This window comes from Urocitellus parryii, chromosome 1 (genome assembly GCF_045843805.1).
Source record: "Urocitellus parryii isolate mUroPar1 chromosome 1, mUroPar1.hap1, whole genome shotgun sequence".
NCBI lineage: Eukaryota > Metazoa > Chordata > Mammalia > Rodentia > Sciuridae > Urocitellus > Urocitellus parryii.
Genome location: NC_135531.1, coordinates 20,095,739 through 20,112,264, shown reverse-complemented (window position 1 = coordinate 20,112,264; position 16,526 = coordinate 20,095,739). Strand labels below are relative to the sequence as shown.

Here is a 16,526-nt window from a genome sequence, read left to right as displayed (position 1 = left end):
CATTCTAACTAGGATCAATGGATTAGGTTACAGCTCTCCTAATGAAACCAGAGTTTTGAGATGAGAGTTGATTCCCCACTTTGCCAGTTTCCTCTGGGTTCTTGTGTCACAAATTTTGAAGAATAAAATCCACAATCACAGAAGGGAAGAGTAATTGGAGCAGCGGATTTATCTAAGAGACAAGAGATAGAACTCTTGCCATGTGGGGGTAGGGGAGGTGAGAGCAGAAAAACTCATTTTCGTGTGCCAGCTTAGGAGTTTATATATGGTTTTGCAAAGAGCAATGGAGCAAAATCTATGTAAAGTAGGTATTGAAAAAGGCATCCTGGCTACCATCTGGGTTCACCCCCACCTTCTTCCCTGTAACTTCCATCTGGTTTCACCTCCACTTTCCATCTTCCACCTCTAGGACAAAGGAGTTGGTTGGAGGTGTTCCCACAGGTTAGTCTCAAGGTCTTTTACATTTGAAATAAGCCTTGATGGTGTTCATTAATATGTCTACTGGTTAGCCTCCAGAGGTGATTGAATGGGGCCCATTATTCTGACTGCCTGGTTATTTTACTATCTATTCTATTTGATCCTCATTCAATAATATGATCATTTCACCTCTGAAATATTTCTACATTAACACAAGAGTCTTGGGGGGAGACTTCATATCTAAACCATAATATCCCACCCCTGGCCTCCAATAACTCATGCACATTACACAATGCAAAATGCATTTAGTCCATCTCCAAGAGCCCTTAGACTTAACAGTTTTAGCATTGCCCAAAAGTCCAAATCTAGTCTCCTCTGAGACTCAAGGCAAACTCTTGACTGTGAGTCCCTGTAAAAATCAAAAGCAAGAAACATATCCAATATACACTGGAGCAGAATAAACATTCCCATTCTAAAAGAGAGAAATAGGGACATAGAAGGAAGGAATGGGACCAAAACAAGACCAAAAGCAGCCAGGTAAACAGGTCCTGTAACTCCATGTACAGCATCAAGAATACATGGTGGTTTGGAGATATTCCCTTGAAAGGGTCTGGGTAGTCCCATTCTTTTGAACTTGCTGGTTGCGGCACACATCACCTCTCTTTCAGCAGTCAGCAGCTGTTCCACAATCAGCAGCTTTTCTCAGCAGAGAGGTCACATTCCTGGCATCTAGTTTCTGCTTCACCTTCACAGCTTCATTGCCCACTACACATTGGCCTCTCAGAGGCAACCCATAGGGACTCTGATCCTGCTACACTTTGCCTGACCTCCCAAGCTTTCCTTTGAAATCTCAGTTGAAGCTTTCATGACCCCTTAACTCTAGCATCCTGCATTTCTGCAGAAAAAGCACCATGTGGATGATGCCAAGGTTTGTTACCAGCTTGTGCAGTACCTGGGCCACCCAGAATCACAGCTGGAGCAGCTTCTGAAAGCCTGTGCTGCTGAAAAAGGTGAAACAACTTCATAGTTGTGCAAGCACAACTATGAAGTTGAAAAAAAAAAAAATCCCCTGTGCAAGCACAGAAACCTCCAGATCTCTTCTCAATGAAATTTCCCTTCTAAGTCCTGGATCCTGCAGTGGGTGTGGTCTTGCACATTTCCCAGATGCCTCCAAGCCGTCTTCCCTATAGTCTCTGAGCACACTACTTAGCATCTCTTATGTGATTATAATCTCTTTAACAATCACAACTTCCTTGACCCCAATTTTACAAGCAATTTTCTGGCCAAACTGCAAGTTTTTAACATCCTTCTGCTCTGCTTTCTGCTTTTAATTCTTGCAGCAAATTTGGCTAAAGCTGTCAGAAAAAAAATCCCTTTAATTGACTGAATGTTGTGCTACCATGAAGTTTTCTCCACCAGATTAAATAGACCATCACCTTTAAATTCAGCATCACACAGTCTCATGACATGAGCAAATGTAGTAACTACTTTTTCAGAATGTAGCATGAATATGCTCTAGTTCAGTTTCTAATTGAGTATTTTCCTCTGAGGCCTTCTGAGCACTGCCGTTATGGTCTGTGTTCTGATCTTCTGAGCTCCCACCAGAATTGCCTATGAAGCTCCCTTTACATTCTAAAGTTTTCTAATCTGCATCTGTAAACTTTTCCAACTCCTCCCACAAACCAGCTCCAAAGGCTTCTGCAGGTTAGTCACAGCAATAACCCCACTTCTTTTTTTTTTTTTTTAAAGAAAGAGTGAGAGAGAGTGAGAAAGAGGGAGAGAGAGAGAGAACTTTAATATTTATTTTTCAGTATTTGGTGGACACAGCATCTTTGTCTGTATGTGGTGCTGAGGATCGAACCCGGGCCGCACGCTTGCCAGGCGAGCGCGCTACCACTTGAGCCACATCCCCAGCCAAATAACCCCACTTCTAGTACTAATTTCTGTGTTAATCAGCTTTTCATGGCTGTGACACAAATAGTTGACATAGGTATTCTAATGACATAGAAGAGGGAAAGTTTTTTTGGGGGGCTCACAGTTTCAGAAGTCTCAGTCCACAGATGGCCAACCCCAGGGCCAACTCCTTTGCTCTGGGTCCAAGGTGAGGTAGCACATCATGGTGCAGGGGCACAGCAGAAGGAAGCTTTGTATTCATGGCAGCCAGGATGCAGAGAATGAGAAGGAAGTAAAGGGCGGTAGGGAAGATGTACATTTTCAGAGCAAGCCTCCAGTGACCCACCTCCTCCAGACACAACCCACCTGTCTACAGTTACCACCAGGCAATCCATTTAAACGAGGATAGACTGATCAGGTGACAGCTGTCATAGTCTGATCATTTCATCTCTGAAATATTCCTGCATTCACACAGGAGATTTGGGGGGACACCTCGTATCTAATCCATGACATTATTTGAGGTTTAATGGGGGCTGGGAGATTTACTTCCAAGATGGCTCACCGCCAAGTCCATTGTCAGGATGCCTCAGTTCCTCATTTTCTGTTGACCGTAGGCCTGGGTTCTTCATTGCATGGATCTCTCCACAGGGTTACCCGAGTGTCCTAACCATACTCCAGAGCATGCAATCCAAGGATTGAGAATGAAGAAGAAGCTGCAGTGTGTTTCATGACCTCCTCTCCTGAGTTGCATGCCATCACTTCTATTGTGTTCTATTCATTAGAAGCAAATCACTGTAAGTCTCGCTCCACTCAAGGACAGGAAAGTTAGGCTCCATGTCTTGAAGGGAGAAGAATAAAAGAACTTGTGGGCATATTTTAAGCCACTACAAAATTCTCTACTCCTGTGAAATTACATTACTTTGCATAGTTTCTATCTAAATACTTGTCCATTATCAGTAACAATTCCAAAACCTCACATCAGATTATCCCTTCTCTTGGAAACTGATCACATTTCTTTAATCTTTCTTCTATCATCCTAATTTTTCTTCTCCAAAGGCAAAGTTTCATGAAGATTAATTTCCCTCTCTTACTCCAGCTAATACAAAAATGAAAATTTTCTCATATTCATTATGAATGCTATACTTTTTTCATTCTGAATAATTGGCAATAACCACAGACTTATCTTTTCCAGGAGTAAAAAATAATATTCTACAATTGTTTCATTGCAGGAGGCCCCAAGAGTAATTAAACTATAGGTAGGTCACTTTAAAAATGTCAGGTTAAGGTCTTGAGATATGTTATTGAATTCATTGAAAAAGTGAATCAGAACACTTATGAATAATTTCAATCCACTAGATAGTTTTTAAAGAAGCAATGAAATTATTTGTAAGGTTTCCACCCAAAAAAAGATAACCACCCTTATACAGTACTAATATTTTCTAAGATATTTCAAATAATCCAAGATATTTCAGAACCACACACCCTAATTTTAAAAAAGATTCATTTGCTTTGTTTTTGTTTTTGAAAAAAGGCAATTGTCAGGACAAAGATTTAAAAATCTGATGTCTCTAATAATTATATCATCGGTACTATTAATATAGTGCCAAAAGAGCTTCTAATGAAACTGTACTTGCTACACAAATGGAGAGGTTGAATTATCCATTCGTATTTGTTTTAATATACTAAAACACAATTTTGAAATTTTAATCTTATGTATTTTCTATAAACCCTTTCTATAGGTACTCATAACAGTACAGGTAATCTAGCACTTAGCACTGTGTCTAGCTACTAGCATTGTTATTGGTGTAAAATAAGTGCTCACTAAAATTACTTGTATTAACTAACAGATTAACACAGTTAATCACAGTGAGTGCTGAAGAAGAGCAGCATCAACCTGGTTGGCAATCATTTCAAGGTCAATTAAAAATCTTTCATCTCATTTTGCTCTGTTTTCTTTTGTGCTGTAAATATGGGAGTTGGTAACAATTTTCAGGACTGATATACAAAATGCCACAAATAACAGTCCACCTCCCCATACCTAACATGTCTAATAAGTGGGAAATACTAAAACATTAAATATATAGTGAGACGGGGCTGGGGTTGTGGCTCAGCAGTAGAGCGTTCTCCTAGCACGTACGAGGCCCTGGGTTTGATCCTCAGCACCACATAAAAATAATTTATTTAAATAAATAAATGTATAAAAAAGAAATCTATAGTGAGTGAAGTAGTGATGCTGAATCCTAAAATCATATTCCCAATGCAGTATCAAAATTCTTGTTATTGATGGGTCTTTTTGAAATACTACATGTTTGTCTACCTGTACCTGGTTGGCTTCCTATCCAATGACCACAACTCTTCTTTACTCCAAATTATTTATGTATTTTTCATTTTAAAACCTGAGATAAATAGTGCTATAATGAAAAGCACTGGATGAGAAATGAGTGTATTTGGCATGAGCGTTAAAAGATAGAAATAACCTCAACAGATACATGGTAACAACAGATGTATTCAATAAAGTAGGATAAAAAGAGAAGGTACAGGGCTGGGGCTGTAGTTCAGTGGTGGAGTGCCAGCTTTCCATGTGTGGGGCACTGGGTTTGATCCTCAGCACCACATAAAAATAAGTAAATAAAGATATTGTGTCCACGTACAACGCGAGAGAGAGAGAGAGAGAGAGAGAGAGAGAGAGAGAGAGAGAGAGAGACAGTGGGGAGTGGTGGCTCACACCTGTAATCCCAGCGGCTCAGGAGGATGAGATAGGAGAATCAGGAGTTCAAAGCCAGCCTCAGCAATTGCAAGGTGCTCAGCAACTCAGTGTAGACCCTGTCTCTAAAAAAAACACAAAATATGGCTGGGGATGTGGCTCAGTGGTCGAGTGTTCCTGAGTTCAATCCCCAGTACAAAAAAAAAAAAAACAAAAAAACAAACAGAGAGAAGGCACATAGACTAGAAAGCGTAAAGCATTTTAAGCATCTAGATACATTTTATTAGCTACTTCCTGATCCTAAGTAAATAATGCTGCCATTTGTGAAAAAACACAGCATGTAGGTACACCACGCCTGTTAATTTTGGAGAATGCAATTGCCTTGACTTATGCAACCCACCCATCAACCAAAAAAGGTGAACACCCAAGAGAATATGAGTCATGACTGTGGCTTGACTGTTTAGCTGTAATGTTATTGGGTAAGTATGTTATTTAACACACACGCCCCATTTTTTTTAAGAGTTATTTGCCTTTTTTGACAAAAAGGAACTGTCAGGACATAAATATAAAAATCTGGGGAATCTCTAGTAATCATATTAAGTATACTGTCAGTACCTAGGGAAGGAAATGTCACATGTAACCACAATATTCTTTACAAATGGCTTCTAGGATCTAGTCTACCCAGAAGGACATAGCAAAATGATATGCTTGAACCTAATGTTAAACTTGGAAATAGTCTAGTCTCCAAGAAGAGTTGTGACAACAGTTTCTGTGGTCACATTAGATAATGACGAGTAAAGTCCTCTAATTACACTCCTACTGTAATGAAAATGAAAAATAATATTTTAGAACTGTCAAGCTCAATAAATGATGGCTATAAATCAAGTTGGGGTGCTTATTCAGCTCACACATTAAATATAGATTTCCTCCAAAAATATTTACATACCTACTAAGTACCAGTGACTGTATTAGGGATGGAGGCAAAAAGAAGAAGAAAATAAAATTCTTCCTTCCAAAAGAACACTTAACCATAGAAGGGGAGAAAAAGCAAGAGAGGAAGAAAGCATGGGTCAAGAAGTTCACAATGTCCTCTCTCTCTCTCTAAGTATACTTTTTATTATTATCAAATGCATACAAACACATATATTTGATTCTTTTGAACAAGTAAATCAAAAAGTTTTGCCCTACTGCTTCCATTTTACACTTAATAAAGGCAAATGTGTCAGTCTTCCAGAAGGATTATGGAAGAGGCAGCACAGATTTCCAACATGAGATTAGTATGAAAAGAGATGGTCTGCTTTAGGACTCTCCTGAATGACAGAATTTTCTTGGAAATCACAATGTGGTCTAAATTTCACTAATAGAAAAAAATCCACTAATTTGAACAATATCAAACATTAGGATCTTTTTTCTTGTTTGTTTTTGTTTTTGGACATCATGTGAAAAGGCATTGATAATCAAATATTCAGAAAATCCCCATGTGGATAATCAATAATTAGTTACAAATGTATTGACAAGTTTTATATGGACAACTGTGATTTCTCCTAATTTCTCCCAGCTTACCTCAAAGCATCACAATCTGGAAAATAAACTAGGGTCAGTCTTAAAGTAATGGCCTAAGCATAATGCTTGCTTTGTATGTTTGACTTGGTCATGTACCTTTCATTAGCAATAAATTAATATTTATTGTATAATAAGTATGTATTAGAAATATGCAATTTGTACACATGGGAAAAAATAAGAATTCATACCTCATTTGAATCAAATGTATGATATATGATATGTCAAGATCATTGTAATGTTTTGAGCAACTAATAAAAAAAGAAAAGAAATATGCACATATCTTGGAGGAGGAGGTAAGAAAATTATAGTTTCTTCAATATTTTGTAGTATATATAAAGACACTACTGTAGTTATTCATTTTATTTAAATTAAATATATCCCATCACCAACTACCTTCTTTGCATTCAACACTGTGCTAGGTTCTTCACAATCATCAATCTATTTCACCATTATAACAACTCCTTGAGTTAGGTCTTGGGTCTATTTTGCTACTCAAAAAACTGAGGCTTGGATTTCTGGGAGAAGATGAGATTTAAACTTCTTCAAAGAATTGCTATCCTACCTCACCTAACAAATTATTGAAAAAATTTTACTAGCAGCCACCAAACAAGAAAATGTATTTAATGCTACAAACCTCAAAAACAGGTGTCCAAAGAAAGAAACAGGAGATTCTGAAACTGAGAAGAGGAGCAAGTGGCTCAGCTTCTAATACTACCTCCATCATCCAGAGGTTGTAATGAATCTTGAAATTTCTCATGAATCTCAAGTCTAGAGGAAAATCAACTAAGCAACCATCCTTACTTTCTCCTTCCTCTTCCCCCTTCCCTTCCCCTCTCCTTCCCCTTCCTCTTTCTCCTCATTCTCCCTCCCGTCACTTAGGAGTAATGGAAACTGGTAAAGAAGAGGATAAAACAGGGACATGAATAGCAACAGTGAAGGCTTCAATGCTATCTGTGGTGTACTTCCTTGGAAGGGTGTACACTCCTTGTAGACGCAGAGTGAAACAGAGATGCCACCTCCCCTTACACACATTCAATAGAGTTCATGGGAAACAGAACCCCCTGCTCCATGACACAACTCAGGAAAAAGTGGCCTCAGATATGGCAGAAAAAGTGTTCCCAGATTACCTAGAAGGGTAAATAGAATGCATGCCTAGATGGAGCCAAGCATGAAAAATAGCACAAACCACCATGGAAACATAATCAGGCACATTTTAAAAAGGAAGACTGAAAATAAAAAATCAAAAGAGGGGGTGAAGAAAACATTGAAGAATAGACAAAAAGTTCATACCAGAAGAAAACCTAATCCAAAGAATAGAAGGAAATTCCTCCAACTTTCATCACTATAAAAAAAAATGAATTAGAGGATAAAGAAAGGAAGAGATCAAATGCATGCTCAAAATGAGATAAAAAGCAGATTCATTGAAAAATTGAGGACTGAAATAATATGATCATTAGAGAAGAAAACAAATATCTAAGAAATGAAATAGTTGCTGCTAAAAATTTTAATTATCAGCACAGAGGAAAGACCAGAGATAATCACAATACATATTGAAGAAAAGAAATTAATACAGAGGAAAACTAGGTGAGGTGAAAAATGAAGACAATTATTCACCCTTCATTAGAAAATTAATGTAGGGACCACTCAGATCTCTAACTGCGAGGAGTGCAATGTTTAATATTTTCCCTTCTGTTATAAATGTAGGTAATAAACCACAGTTTATTTTATTGCCACAAATAGAGTAATATGTGCTCTAATTGTGACTTTGTTATGAATAGGAAGTAAATATTTTCATGTTATTACAATTAAAGCAAAAATGTCAAATATCATTAATGTTCATTACTACTTCAAAACGAGGTAGTTATTAGACATATCATTAGATCTTATTACTTAATGCATTTAGAAAGAAGCATGTGTATTTCTATATGACAAAAATTTTTTAAATATTTTGATGATTGATTTTCAATATATGTAACAGATTCTCTTTGTAATTCTATGCATTTTACTTTATACTTTTAAAAACATCATCTTGAAATTATTCCATAGACTATTCCATAGACTTCACCATGCTGCAAATGGGTCCATGACACAAAAAAGTTAAGAACTCCTGTAGTCATAAATGAAGATCCTGCAGCCCTTCCAGCAAGCATGATGCATGGAAAGGACCCACACAAGGAAGCTGAAGATTTATTCATCTTACAATAATTGATCACAAGTTGTAGTTAAAATATCCATTTTCACCCAAGGGAATAGACTCTAAATATTAATAATGTTGAAGTAACAAGATAGGGCTCCCAACTTAATGGAGAGATCACACCATTGCTAGCCCTTAGCAACTACAGTAACCCAGAATTTAAAACAACACTCAGACTCCTGGAACATGGTAGAACTGGGGAGAGTTACACATTCATGAGTATTTTCTTTCATAGCATTTTAACCTACATACAATTGTTCAAATAAAAATATTTTTCATGTCAGCAGTAAGTATAGTAAAAAGTACTCCAAAATATTTTAAAACTTTTCATCAATGGAGGCTGAAAGAGTCTGGGCAATTTAATAAGATTTAATGTCTTAATTTCTTAATTATTTTAATGTCTTAAAATAATTTTTTTAAAGGGCTTGGAATGTGGCTTGATGGTAAAGAACTTGCCTAGCATGCACAAGGCCCTGTGTTCAATCCCTAATACTAAAAAACAAAAGAAAATAACAAGGATTTCCAAATCATGTGTAGTATCTAATATGTCTTACAGCAAAAGTAGTGTCATTCCCTACTCATAACTCTCCAAAATCTTCATATTACAAACAATGATGCTTTTAGGGATTTTTTCCCCCCTAGATGAATAGTCAGGCCTGAAGTCATTCTTTGCCCAAACTTGTTTGATAAGTGCTTTTGAAATCTGAACTCTAGCTGTTCTTTTCCTTAGCTGAAAAAACAATACACACATCAAGCCACTTTGTATTTGTGCTTTGACCTTCATTAATGTTTCCTGTTGGTATTATTTTCAAGTCATGTCACTCATCCATTTAAGTTCTTAATTCATAAGAAATAAATGTCAAATTTTTAAAAACTGCACAACAGCAATGGTTTCTCAAACGTAAGCTAACTTTAGAAAAAAATTTCCCCCCATAATACTAACTTTTCCCAATAGCTGTCAAGGAATCAGTTCAAGTCTTTTCAAGTTCACAAGCAGCCTCATAAGATTAATTTGCGTAAAAACAAAGATCCCAAGAATCACAACTAGAGTAGACCTGGTGATCCTTCTGAGTGAACTTTCCTTGCTGCTTGTCTCAGCATCTCAGCTTGGACATCTCCTGTTCATATTTCTGGACCTTTTTGTTCATCCATCTCCTGTGCCCCAGGCTGAACTGGCTGCTTTGTGTTCTGTGTTTCCATAATATTTAAGTTATGGTCTTAAATATTAACCACCATTTGAAATGGTGGCTTTTTAACCACCATTTGAATCTCTACATGGCTGTCCTCTCAACTAGATTATGAGTTCCTCAAGGTTAGAGTGTTCTATTTTCTTAGGGATACAGGGAGAACATGGGTGTAGAATCAAAGACTGAAACCAGGAGAACAAAGTCTGATGGGGAGAATGGGAGGTAGAGCCCAGGATGTCTCCTCAAGCCAGTCTTCAGTCAAGTGACTTTTTACTTTTAATGTATTCAGTTTTAATGTGGGAGGAGAAAGAAATAGGGTTCTGAGCCAAAAAGAATCTTACTAACTATATAGATAGATAATTTTCTTATAAGGGTGGTTTAAGGCTCATCTCCAACTGTGCCTTTAACCCAGGCTGACACACGTAAGCTGTACAGGCATTCAATAAAAGAGAAATCTTGGTCTCATCCTTCCTCGGGGAGCGACTGTCTTCCTCTCTTCTGCTTTGTTTTTCTGAACACTTGTTCTTTGCTCTCACCACCTATCCCCACCCCCATGTCACTTTATCACACTGGGAGATTTTGACTTTTTCTTCTGAGAAGCAAGGGGAGGACATCCGGGTCCATTTTTAGGCTTCAAAATGCAGCTCTGAAGCCCAGACTGCAGATTCTACTCCTTTGGAAGAAAGCTGAAGAGGTGGCATTGCTCTTCTCCTAGGGAGTAAGAGAAGAGGCAGAGATGGATAGCCCTACACACAACGTGGAGCCTGCCAAGAAGGCTCCCTGAGTTTCTTGGTCTTGTTATATGGTATGTATGACACTTGAGCAGAAAAGGCCATCCCACAATTCAGGTGGGGAGGGATACACTATGGCCGCAGTCCCAGGGACTCACAGTAGACCTGAGGAACAAAACATATGTGTGGCTTCATTGGAGATCTCCCCTAATCAGTCTGGAGGATTTGAGTGAAAGTAGTTAACCTGAGAAGTGAAAATAACGCAAAGAAGTTGAGGAAGTGATATAAAAAAGGCAAGGGAAGGCAGACAATAGGAGTTCCACTAGATCAGCTACCTCAGTGAGAGCTGGAGCTCAAGTTCCCCGGGGAAGAATTCCTTGGAAATCATGCAACACATGTTACAGAATTACCCAGCTGTGAGTAAGTTGGGGTATTTATGCAAAAAAAATCTATAAATGTTATAAATTCAACTAAGAGTCAACAGTTGTGCGTTACTGGAGTGAAGGGGGCAGAAAGTTAACTCTTCTTTTTACTTCTAGCTTCCGTGTTTGGTCCACATGGTTTTCCACAGTTATAGCTGGAGGTGGAAGGAACAGACCTTGGGTAGAGATGCAGATGCTAGCAACCAGAAGCCTACCAGTTGAAAAATCCAGGGATAAGGGTGGAACATCTGTATACCAGGTTATTCTCCCTGGTCCCTGGCACATCTCAATGATGTGGCCTAAGTCCTTGGCTACTTCTGACGCAATCCTAGGGATGCACAAATGAGAGGTGGGACTGGAATTAGAGTGTACATTTTTTTCCAGGCTAACTTAATACCCTATTTTGTATGGAGGAAGATACAGCTACTTTGTGCTGGTGCCTTCTTTAGGCTATTACACAAATGATAATGAGAAACAACTAGCTTCGCCCTATGCCTTATTACCCTGATCCCAAAATAAAGCAGAGGATGGAGATTAGCTAGAGCCTACATACAAATTCACATACATGACAAATTGCAGGTTCTCAGAGAACTTTCTGAACTAGTATCTTTTCTGAACTCAAATCTGTATCAGTCTAGGTGGAAGCCATGGGGTAAAATGAACGGATTTCCCCATCCCCCCAGCCCGTTCCACCTCGGCATCAGAAAGAATCTAACTGGTATTTGTGCCAACCTTCTCTAAAGTCTTGGAGCCACTCTGTGGGATGTATTTTATGGCATAAACAGGGCCAGGGGAGCCTAAGAACAAGAGAAATGTGCTGTGGTCATTTGAGCCCAGACTGTGTCTGGTGTGCTTCCTAGGTGAGAGCTGTTTGCTACTTAGGCAACTAATGGAGAAATCACCCACTGTCCTCACTGGTGATGAAACTCAGTTGGAACCAGAGATCTTCTAATTCAGATGGTATCTTGTCCTCTTCCTAGTTAAAGCCTGGGGAGAGAGCAGAGCATCTATCAGGCTATAGCTGCAGCTGCAGGCCCTGGAATTGGTGTCACAAGGTAAGTGATGGCAGGATCTGAACTGTGTGCAGGAAAAATTAACACCAGCTTGGGACCTTTAAAGAGGGCATTGTAAAAAGAAGACTGATATAGTTTGGAGGTATCCCCAAAAGGCATATGCATTAAAGGTTTGGTCATCCGCTTGTGGTGCTATTGGTAGGTGATGAACTTTTAGTCGGTAGAGTCTCATAGAAGGAAGTTAGGTCACTGGGGGCATGACCTTAAAGGGGCTACTGAGACCCTGGTCCCTCTTGTCTCTTTTTTTTCCCCAGCTTCCAGGAAGGGAATCTCCTTCCTCTGTCACGTACTCTTGCCACCATGATATTACTATGCCACCACAGGTTCAAAGCAACAAGGCCAACAGACCACGGACTGAAACCTCTGAAGCTATAAGCCAAAATAAATCTTTTATCCCTTGAAGATGATTTGTTGCTGACTAATACAGGGACCAAGAACTTGAGGAAGAAGAGAGAGTAAGAACATGTATGTTGGTGGCAGGGGTTTGGCAGGGAGGGAGCTGCTTTCTGAAGGCCTGAGACGAAAGGCCTCCAGCCCCTTGTGATACAAAGGGAAAGTTTTAAAGTCATCCCAACCTGGTCTCCTACACCCTTCTATTCTGGGAGGACTGTATGTCATTGCAGCTTGTGTCCTTCTGGGGAGGACTAGTAAAGCAGGAGCTACTCAGGAAAGGACTGTTAACTGTTTCCTGACCATTTTGCAGAGTGTACAGTCCAGTTTCCACAAATGAAGACAAATATGTCCCAGTGTATATACACAATTGTGGGGCTGGCCAAGCAAGTCCAAAGTCTGTAGGACAAGCAGCTAGGAAGGGGAGATGGCAAACAGGATAGAATACTAAGGGCACAGGCAGAAGCTTGTTCACAGGTGGTCAGGAAGAGTAGAGCATAAGCAGGCCAGAACCCCTTGCACAGTTTCTGTCTCTCCCTCCTCCCTCTCTTCCAAAAGAATCCTGTGTCCTCTTTTAAGGCCTTGCGCCTGATTAGATGAGATCCACTGAGATCCACTCAGGACAATCTTCCTAACTTAAAATCAACTCATTAGGGACTTTAGTAACATTTGAAAAAGCCCTTCTCATCAGCACCTATCCAGGTGTTTGAGTAACTGTGAGAAGGTTTTTGTGTATTAAAAAGCAATTGCTGCTTCCCTTTATCCTTCAACTCTTGGGAGACAACTTCTCCTGTAGCCTACCCTCTCCAGTACTGTAGGAGAGAGGGAAATTCTGGGAAGTGTAATTTTTCCTAACTGTGCTGATATAAACCACCACACAGGGAGAACTGACAGAGGTAGAGAGCATACCATTCATCCCTTTGAATTATTAGGTGGAGTTACTAGCAAGTGTCATCCACTAAGGGACCTGCCAAGGAAAACAATTCTGTGAATATGAGGGACTACAAGACCAAATGCTCTCATTTCCACTTCTCACGCAGATATAGAAGAAACACCCTCTTGGAATCCAAAAGAGGGACATCACTACAATCCTGACAAGGCATCCTCTACTGAGTGGGGAATCAAATGTGATGCATGAGCTCAAGTGCAGAGGCCCTGTTAGGGGCATTAATTCTGAATGACTGGTGCTGTCCTTCCCAGGTCTTTGCTCTCATCTGGTGAATCACTCAAGTTTCAGTAAAGAAAACTAATACTCTATTTTAAAAATATGTTTTTAATTATAAAATATACGTAACATAAAATTTATTATCGTCACCATTTTTAAGTGTACGGTTCAGTGTCATCAAACACCTTCACATTGTTATACAACTATCAACACCATTCACCTCCAGAATAATTTTCATTTTGGAAAACTAATACTCTGTTCTCATTAAACCAGAACCCCCTATCCTCCTTGCCTCTGGGCTCTGGAAACTACCATTTTGTGTTCTGTCTCTATGATTTAACTACTCTGGGTACCTCATACAAGTGGAATCATACAGTATTTGTTCTTTTGTGACTGACTTTCATGATTTTGCTTAACATAATGTCTTCAAGTTTCATTCATGTTGTAGCATGTGTCAGAATTCTCTTAAGGCTGAATAATATTGCATTATATGTAATACTACCCTTTGTTCATCTATTATCTGTTGATGGACACTTGGGTTTCTTCCACCTCTTGGCTATTATGAATAATGTTACAATAAACATGGCTGTGTACAGATAGCTCTTCAAATCTCTTCTTTTAATTCTTTTGGGCATAAAACCCAGAAACAGAACTGCTGGATCGTGTGGTATTTCTATTTTTAATTTTTGAAGAACTGCCATACTGTTTTCCATAGCAGCTGAACCATTTTACATTCCTACAGCATACGCAAGGTTTCCAATTCTGCCATATCCTCATCAACAGTTATTTTGTGTGTGTGTGTGTGTATGTTGTTGTTTTTGTTGTTATAGTATTCATCTTAATCAGTGTGAATTGGTTATAGTTATTTTAAGCACGTTAAGAATTAAATACTTTTTTTTTTCAGTACTAGGGATAAAACCCAGAGCCTCATGCATACTAGGCAGGTACTCTACCACTGAGTCATGTTTCTATCCCTAGGGAATTAAATACTTAAAAATTGTTTGAAGCACTAGAACAACAAACTCTAGGTTACACTTCTAGGGTGTTTTGCAGAACACTGTAAACTTATCTGTTGGAGGAGTGGCTACATTTGTCACAACCACAGATGAAGAGAATCAAATGGCTGTTATCATCTCTAACACCACAATAAAAGGGAAAAAGAAAAAAAGTTGGGGGGTGCTATTGTTGGAACTCTGGAGTTCAATACTAAACCACATTACTCTTGTATCAATTAACTACGGCTACAACAAAGATGTTTAAAAACCAACCACGAAACTTCATTGGCCTACAAGAGGTGTATATTTAGCTTGTGAGCTTGCAGTTGGGCTTGTCCGGGGCAGCTGGACTGAGGCAGCTCAACTTCATCTCTCTCACATCCATCTCCTGAGACCAGCAGGCTAATTGGGATATATTTATATTACAGTCATGTCAGGTGATTGGAAATACACAAGACCTCTTAAGATTTAAGCTTAGAACTGGCACATCTACACTTCCACCTATTTGGCTATTTTCCTCTGTTTAGAAGCATGCTAAAGGTCTACAAAGTTGGAAAGTAGATCCTGGAACATTGCTGAAAAAAAAAATATATTTTTGCCTGCACAAAATAGCCAAAACAATTGAAAGCAACTTCCACTACATGTCTTAAAGTCCACACAAATGCATCCCTTAATAAATATTAAAAACTCCAGCTGCAAATGAATCTCAAAAAATGAAGTTTTTACCATCTCAGCATCTTCAGCACAAGAGATCACATTAGGAATTAGGAACAAAGGCCAAGTGCTAACTGGCCACATACAATATACCTGGCGAGGTACTCATAACATTGTGGTCTCCGGAATCACCTCACTACTAGGTTTCCCTGCATTTTACTGACCCTAATGGTGTCTGCAAGCCATAGAAGTACCCCAAGTTTCTCACTCCTGGAGGTTCTAGTGTGTGGCTACAAAGACCTCTTAAATCAAGCTCTGTGGAGTCACCCCTGAACAAGTTTGTCACTCCGCCAGACACATGCTGCAGGGGATCATTTATAGATATGATCTTTACTAACCACAAATTTGAGAAACTAATCCTCTAAAATTTTAGTTTTCCTTTGAGTTTTAAATGTTACAGTATAAAAGTAGTCCTAGAAAAAGATTTCTCACAGAAGTAGATAATTTTTGCATGTTATACTTATGTAAGGTTTAAGATAAAATAAAACACATTGCTGATTAACTTAAGACTTTTTGTTCCCAGCTTCCTGAAACATTGTTGAGTCTTAAAAAATAATGGGAATTGATGTGCAAATGTGACTCTTCTTCATATTTATCGCTGAAGACCTGGATGTGTGTTGATGGCATTATTTCCCACTTTTGATGATTTATTATGGTCTACCATGCTAGAACTTTAGGCATGGATGGATTATGGAACACAGAGATCTTGAGAAAGCTATAATTCAGCCAGTGCACACATAGTCAAAAGCTGCCAGACTCTTGTTGTTATTTGTGGTATTTGAGGGGCTCAGGAGAGGCTGGAAAGGAGCAAGGGCCACCAGACAACACGGAGTGGCAAAAGACAACAGAGAGCCAGTAGGCACAGTGGACGCTGAGGAATCCTGGTTGCTCCACATGCCTGTTAAAGGGCAGGAGAGGGTACATTAAGATGGAGGAATTCAACAAGTCAAGAAAGTCTCTGCTCTGGAAAGAAATCCAACCACACATTCAGGAGGGAGAAACTAGACTCCTCAAAAACAACTAGTCTGTTGTTTTTGAAAGAAACAATTCAGGATTTGTCAAAAACTCATGTTCAAGT

At 39.0% G+C, this 16,526-nt stretch overlaps 1 pseudogene; it reads left to right on the top strand.

Annotated features, from left to right (window-relative positions):
- LOC113191904 (heterogeneous nuclear ribonucleoproteins C1/C2 pseudogene) overlaps nucleotides 1-16,526 on the top strand; it is an 85,844-nt pseudogene that overhangs the window by 15,860 nt on the left and 53,458 nt on the right.